Source organism: Austrofundulus limnaeus, unplaced genomic scaffold, assembly GCF_001266775.1.
Source record: "Austrofundulus limnaeus strain Quisiro unplaced genomic scaffold, Austrofundulus_limnaeus-1.0 Scaffold101, whole genome shotgun sequence".
In the NCBI taxonomy this organism is placed as follows: domain Eukaryota; kingdom Metazoa; phylum Chordata; class Actinopteri; order Cyprinodontiformes; family Rivulidae; genus Austrofundulus; species Austrofundulus limnaeus.
This window is the reverse complement of record NW_013952503.1, coordinates 1,073,029-1,081,318: the sequence shown is the minus strand read 5'-3', so window position 1 is coordinate 1,081,318 and position 8,290 is coordinate 1,073,029.

Here is an 8,290-nt window from a genome sequence, read left to right as displayed (position 1 = left end):
AGCGAGCGAGCGAGTTTTACAATAGTCAAAGCAAATAACAGCCTCAGAAAGTAGCCTGGGATTAAAGAATGACATAGTGGAAAAGATTAAAATAAACATTTTGTTCAGCTAAAGGTTAAGAGAATTTCTTCTACAGAAAACCTAATTTTATATGTACAAAAAATAAAAACCTTTTGTCAAMCCTTTAAAACCTATTTAAAAAATAAAATCCCAATGTGAACAATTGTAAAAACATCAGTAACTCAGTGTATGTTCTTGTGGCATTACTGAAGATGCCATAGTTTCAAAAATGAGGCCCCATTGGTCATGTTGACCCAAGAGCAGCACGAGRGTTAAACATGCCTTTCAAAGCACACACTGAAAAGTAAATACCTAAAGATTACTACTCACATTGTGTCACAATACAAGCTTAAAAATGTGAGATGGCAACCTTTTGTCACTTTTTGCTTTTTATGTGACCGAACCCAAAGATGCATTGGTCCATAAATTAATGCATATGCTTGTTTGCTTGTGAAATTAACAAACACTGATTTCAGGTTTACACTGATTAAACTGGTTCGCAAAGTTTACACTTTAACACTACCTCATAGTTGGTTAACACCATGTTACTCTGTTGTAACAATTCTTCAAATATTTGAAAGCCATTGCCAACCCCTAGAAGATACAAAATGATTTCATTTGTTTTTATGACAAAGTATTTTCCTGGAACATGCACAACATGGCATTGTGGCCTATAATATCTAAACTGCAACCTGTGCTCCATAAAACAACACTGTTCAAAGTGAAGTCCTGAAATTGCTATGAAGACACAGGTTTCATAAAGTTAACACCAGCCTTTAAAGCCCAAATGTTCCCCTTTTCACCTCCCTCTAATCAGCTCCTGATGCACACTGGTGCATAGTTCACTGGAATCAGAACAGGAATGCTCCACAGATGTCAAAGCCAACAACTGGGGTATCTGTTGGACAGGCTGAACAATGAATGGCAAGGCAGGATCAAAAGTGCTGAACTTCAAAGCTTAGACATAAAAAGAAGGGATAGTTGGCACATTTAGCTGTCTCACAATATATGACCACATAGAAATGTAATAGAGAAGGTACCTTTGCACAGAAAAATTCCCACTTCCAGACATGTTGAACTAGGGAGAACAGTGTGTCAAAAAATAGCGAGAAAGGTTAGGCTCTCTATGTTGAATTAAGATCAAGCGGGCAGTGGAAACTACTGCAATGTGTCAATTTTGACTGAAAAATCATGCTGTGTATTACTACACCGTTCCTGCAGGATGTACTATTTTACAGTAAACCTTAAAAAAGACAGTTAATCACAACCAAACACTTGTAAAGCTAGAAAACAGTTTAGTAAGTCCTATACATATACAAATATTGATGGTCCCACTATGCTTGCAATAACTCATTCGAACATGACTCATTCACAACATATTCAGAAAAGCTCTCCCTGTGAGGACAATCATGATGCTCTATGCTCTTAGTACTCATCAAACAAGTTTTATTTTGTGCTCTGGTATTCTCCACATACTGAAGAAACTTTCCAGTGCCTTCAACATGTCCTATAAACTAAGCTGAAGGCACAGGAGGTCACATCATTGCCATGTGGGCTGTATCCAACATGGCCGATGATATCCTAGGATTCATTGCACCATCAGCAAACTAAAAAAAAAAAAAAAAAAAAAAACAAAGACAGCTGAGGTTTTTTGTTTTGTTTTGTTTTTCAGTGTACCCCAAAACAGATTGTTGGATTTACTTAACCAGGTTATGTCAACAATTTCCATTCAGCTGAGTTGAGTAAATGAAAAGCAACTTTCACATATATAATAAAAAAATGTGAAACTTGCTTAACCATTACTCAACTAAGTTGAGTGAAAATTGATACTCTGCCAACAAACTCCAACCAGGACCTACCACCACATTGGTCAAACTTCACGACGTCTCCACAGGTCCTATCTTTATTGTATTGTTTGGACTTCTCTACATTCTTAATATGTGCCTGAAGACCTCACCAAGACCTAATAAAAACATTCACCTTCAAGGCTGTTATTTGATTTTTTTTTTTTACATCATACCAAGGATGCCATTCATTGAGAAGGGAGACTTGTTTGCCCACAATAACAGCTACAGACAATTTAATCACAAGAAAATCACCAAAAGCATTAATACCACCAAAATTGTCTCATCTCATCTAACTGTTACTTTTTCTCTTCCTGCGTTAAAATGTTAAGGCTGTCAGGATTGCTGCTGATTCCGCTTCAAAAGTTTTTTTTAATCTTTACTAAATGTCACAGGAGCATTCGGTACTTAAACCACAAAGGTAAGTTGTGTTTCACTGCACTATTTTGCTTTTAGGCTTAAAGTCCCAAAGAATAAAAGGAGGCAAGAAGAGGGAATCAAATCAGCATCAAGAGAATCCTGATCTTCTGTGGATCTTTGAATTACTCCCTCCCATGAATAAATAATAAAATAAATGTCATGTTCTATTAAAAATAAAAATAGGAAAGATTATTGCAGCTGACCAGTGACTAAAACATATTTTGGCCATAGATGAGACACAAATGCACCTGAGCTTTTTTTTTTTACAACTCGATGTGTTTCTTTCCATCAAAACTACAACAAGATGCAGCTTTTCACATTGCGAGAAACTACTCTTGACTTTTATTATAGAAGGTGTTCTAAAAAACACAATCACACATGCACACACACAGAGACACACGCCTTAGTAGGGTAATGAAAGCAATAGAGGGTGGATTTGAAAGATTAGCCTTCCTCACACTTACATTTAAATGCTTCTATCTGGCCTTACTTCATCCAATCACAGCTGTTTGAGGCAAAGTAGGGAACCGTGGAGTTGATTAGATTGTGATAAGGAATTAAGTCTGAGTGAAGGAACTTTTGGTTATTTAGATCTGCCTTCTCCTCAAGTTACAAAGCCAACACTAGAAAGGAGTGTTGAGACTAGCTCAAATAAAGTGAATAACAAAAAAATAATAATAATAATCAAAAATGAAAAGAAGAAAAGTGAAGAAAAGTGCCTTTTCCCTGCTCAGCCATGACCATCAGCTCAACATTGATCAGGTAGTTGAGAGAACATATAGGGATGATGTGGACTGTCCCTTGTTGGCAGGCGTGGAGTTGAAACAGATGCTCCAACCATCCAGAAAACCAGACAGAGCCCCCTTTCAATTAAAAGCATCTCTGAAAGGGGTCACTCAGTAATGAATAAGTGACAAGGTCGAGAGGATTTGTGGGAACCAAGGTTCAAAGTTAACTTCAAAAGAACAGAAGGGGAAAACTAAGCTGCATACACAGCAAACTAATGCTGTTCAGGTAATAAAGTAATGATTTGCACATCAGTTTTTCTTTACAGAAATTCTGTTTTAGTTTAAATAAATAGAGTTTGTTTCGACAGGACTGATGAGCTAACAGCTAATCTGAACACACACAGAACCAAAGTGAATTACTGTCTTCTTTAAACAACTAAAACTTCCAATCGTTCATACAAATGCTAGTTCATACATCTTTACACCACAGTCAGCTCAACACATCTTTCTTTATGCATAATTCTGTGGTTAGTTTGCATGTGCAATCAGCAGCAGAAGCAGACATGTTTCTGGCGCAGCGTTGGAGCATTCCCAACAGGAATTTCACAACATTTCTGCCAGAATAACAAGGTAAGGAGAGCAGTGAAACAGTTTAAAATATAGCTTTTGCATGAACTGCTTTGAAATGTTAAATTATGTTACTTTTATTTATTTATTTTTATTTAGACAAGTAATCTCACTGAGACAGGTAGTCTCATTTACAAGAGAGACCTTTTACATCCATACATGATCTCTATTACTCAAAACCATAAAAGCATGTGTTGACACTTAAAAGAGAGCAGAATTATACAAAACCTAAAAATAAAAATGTTATTTTAACACACTGGAACTAGTTTCTTTCCATTTTCTATAAAATATGCTTAAAATGTTGCAGTTGGGTTTTACTGTTCAGTTTCAGTTCTTGCTGCAGTGAATTCCAAAAACTTTGCTAATTGTTAAAACTCTGATAAATATTTTCTACTTCAGTAAATATATTTAAATATGATGCCAATGAAATAGATGAGCTCTGCTGGCAAGAGACAGTTCAAATACATCACATAATCTAAAGATGACTTCATGTGGTTTCAATCTGGTCAAATAGCCTCATTGTCTCATCATAATTATCGCAGCCATCATGAATTCCTATTTATATGCGAGGAGACAAAATGTGTGACAGAGAGGGAGGGGTTAACTTGGCGTCTCAGTGGGGGGTGCAGACCCATCAAAGAAAATTCCCCTCATCCGCCTTCTGACGAGGCACTGAGCCCACTTTGCTAACACTCCGAAATGTGTGCGGATATAGAGTGTGTGCGCGAGTGCATGAGCACGTTCATTCCCAAATCCATAACACAAAATTACTTCTCAGAGTGTCTGACCTCCATCTGTCAGGCGCCGCTGGTGTCATATTTGTTTTTGTTTCATCTGCTGAGAATCAAAGACTGTAATCCTGCTGCAATGGGCGACATCACAAACTGCCTTACAAGATGAAATGTGTAAAGATGGTTTTTATATCCGAGTGCGAGAGAATCTGCGGCTGTGTGCCTGACACAGGAAGAACATCTGAGTCTAGCTTGACCTCCACCAGCTGGCTCTGCCAATTTCTGTCAGCTCACACACAGAAACATGCTGTCACTCTTAGAAAGTCTTTGTATCTTTGACAAAGAGCTCAACAGGTTTCCAGCAGACAGAACCCCAGTCTGTCTGCAGTGCACGCTTTGTGTCTGAGCGTAGCATCTGTACACAACACGCTGGTTCTGCCTCAGGAGGATTTATGGAGTTAAGGCAGAGTTCATACAGCTACTTCTTCCTGTTTTCTCTTCCAGATTGTACACTGGAGGAACTGAGGTCACGGAACACATTTCACATGTTTTTATAAATGGCTTTCATGACAAATGATAAACAGATCAAATTCTTGATAGCATTAGCACATCTTACTCTAACGTAGTAACTATGGAGAATGTCAGGAATATGTTTTTCTTTGTTAAAACCTGTGAATGAAAATCATGACTAACTGAGATGATAATACACCTGCCATCATTAGGTTTAGCTTGTTGTATTAGAAAAACGTATAAAATATGAACTGTTATATTTCATTACATCTCGTTGTTTTGAATGCAAACAACATTGTTTTGACAAAATGTAGGGAACTGTGTGAGGAACTATCCAATGTTTCAATCAAATCAACTATGTTAATAAGACTTCAAGTCTATGTAACATTTCTGTTTTCTTTATTTTAAATAAACAGTTGTGGACAAGAAAAAAAAATGGAAACAATTTAAGTGTATAATTGGTGGTGTTAAAAATTTTAAAGTACAAGCAATCGTCATAGGTAATTGCACGATTGCAACATTTGAAAACTTAAAGGGGCAATATTATGTGTTTCTCAGGCATACATTTAAATACTATACCTTAATAATGTATTTCACCTTTAGTTGATATTAAAATGCTGTTTTTGTGTTTAAATAGAAAACAAATTTATCTTCTCATCACTTCCTCTTCTAGACGTCTTGAAATTGGCCTCTGTCTCTTTAAGAACCTCCTTGTGCTTCTGTCTCGCCCATTTCGGTGCGAGTGGGGAGGGTGGGGTAGGGGGTGCTACTATGATGCAGTTTACTTGGCATCTGAAAATACATTTCCTCAAAGGTATTTTTTAATCTGAAAAGCGCTTCACTGAAGTAGTGGAGCTCAGCAGACAGTTTAAGTTTCACTTTCACCCAAGAGCCTGCAGGAGTCATGGGCGGTGTGTGTGTGTGTGTGTGGGGGGGGGGGGCATGAGGAAGTTTGACTTAAAGACACGTTCCAGGGGTGTTTCTGGTCCCGAAGGGCATTTCTAGTCCCCACCTGTCATTTTGCTCCTCAGCATGGCTGCCTAAAAATGCTGCAGGATTTCTCAGACATGCATGAATGAGTCAAAGCAAGGCTTTGGGCATGGTTTTTTTATGAGATTATAACATTATAACATGATATAAAACTCAAAAAAGTTGATTTTACATGATATTACCCCTTTAAGAAGTTTAGTTCACAGAAAAATGAACGTGAACATGAACTTTTAGATTGTTCTTCACCATCTGGAAGTATGTTCAATAAACAGATCGGACAGGCCTACCACGTTTTTACAAAATGTTGATAGATTTTATAACAAACAAAATGACTATATCCCAAGCCAAACACCACAATGCTTCAAAGTACCCCAATGGTATATATTTCTGGGATCTCTAATTACACAAGACAAATGATTGCATAATGAACGAGCAACATAGGTCTTCGCCCATGTTAAAGTCTGCATCGGATATTTGGGAACCAGGACAATCAGATGAGAAATAGGCTGTTGGAGTAAGACATTCATGAATGACATTTGTAGGTTTATCTTGTGACATCAACCTATAAGAGTCCATACAGCTTACATCATTGAGTCATGTGATCTATGACAATCCTAATGTTCCATTGGATGATTTATTTCTTAGTTTATTTTATTGTTGTATGACTTCTGCAACAAGTGGGAGATTTGCCTTTATAACTAGCAAAGTACTTGTCTCATGCTCTGCAATAGGGGGTGTGAAATATCAGGGGGACAAACCAAGCATATCGTCACATTGTTTGCTTGCACTGCTGGGGCAAACCAGAGAAGATTATAAAACTTTACTATCTAGAGGAAGTATAAGTAGTAACAAGGTCTCTTACGTGTCCTCAAGATCCAGGCTGCCTGCCCATCCAGGCTATCACTCTCCTGGGGGTTCCTGTGTAGACCGCACACTCTTGTCAACTGGATAACTTGTCTCTTGGTCTACTGTCTATCAGTGGATTGCCTTTTCTGCCTGAAACAGACTGTAGTCTGGGCCCAGCTACTGTCATGTGTTAGTGACTCGTGGATGAGTCAGGTCATGGTGTCCTGTTCTAAGAAAATAATGAGATATAATGACAAGCCACTCTTGGAAGTTTGGTGTGTGTCAGTGACTCAGAGTTTAGGCTCAAACGCTAGAATTATGTCTCTAGTGCGGTGCATTGTTTTTAACAAGGCTTTAGCTGAGAATATTTACTTAAAATATTTGCCTAAAAACAAATGCCTCATTTAACTTCACAGTCAATACTGTCTTTTTGGTAAATGGTAAATAGACTGTATTTATATAGTGCCTTTCTATCCTATCAGAATACTCAAAGTGCTTTACACTACTATCTGTGCCCTCCTTCACATCACATTCTAATAGACCTCTCTACAAAGTAAATTTAGATAATTCATGCTATAGAGACTAACCAGTGCTTAAATCACATTCAAACACCAATGGGACACACATCAAAGGCAGTGGGTTCAGTGTCTTGCCCAGGGACACTTCAACATGTGACTGAATAGTGGCAAAATCAAATCACCAACTCTCTCATTGGGGGATAACTCCCCTAACCACCTAGTCACAGTGACCCCTATATTATTGTTATGTTTGGTTTGGGCTACAATAAACTTCAAAATAATGTTAAAATATTAAAATAATATAAAAAAATGGGTATAAAACACTTAAATATTTTTTTCTAGAAAAATTACTGACAGGTTAGTCACCCTGGGGAAAGAAGTTGTTTACATGTGCAGAGCTGGAGCACCACAAATTGTGCTGCTTCTTTCATTTAACAGCTACAACTGTAAATCCTCAGCTGATTGCTTTGATTAATCTCACAGGACTCAAGAGCGCTGGTTCCAGACCAGCCCATCGACCCATGCACAAAGGAGGGACCACTGGTAGAAATAAATCATGTGTTAAAATTATATTCTGATTTGGACCTTGAGTGCATATTGATTCGTAATTATTTGTACTAACAGTAGTGAGGGTGGGACAATGCCATCCATTACTGTGTGAAAATAGGCATGGGGGGATCAATGTGGAGGGGTGGGGGGAGGAATAAGGATTGTGGTGAAAAGGCATGGTAGCCATTCCTCTGTCAAAGCTGATCATTAGCCCAGGCAGAAGAGAGAGCGTTCTTAGCCATGACCAAGGCTTGCCTTTACAAAGCTGACGGTAAATTACATTCCATTCACAGAGGAAAAATAGATCTCACTGCTCTTCTGGTGGCACCGCCAGCTATGTAATAACAGAGTCTCTGGACCGGGGGCAATCATCCATTGCTTTCTTTCTTTCTTTCTTTCTTTCTTTCTTTCTTTCTTTCTTTCTTTCTTTCTTTCTTTCTTTCTTTCTTTCTTTCTTTCTTTCTTTC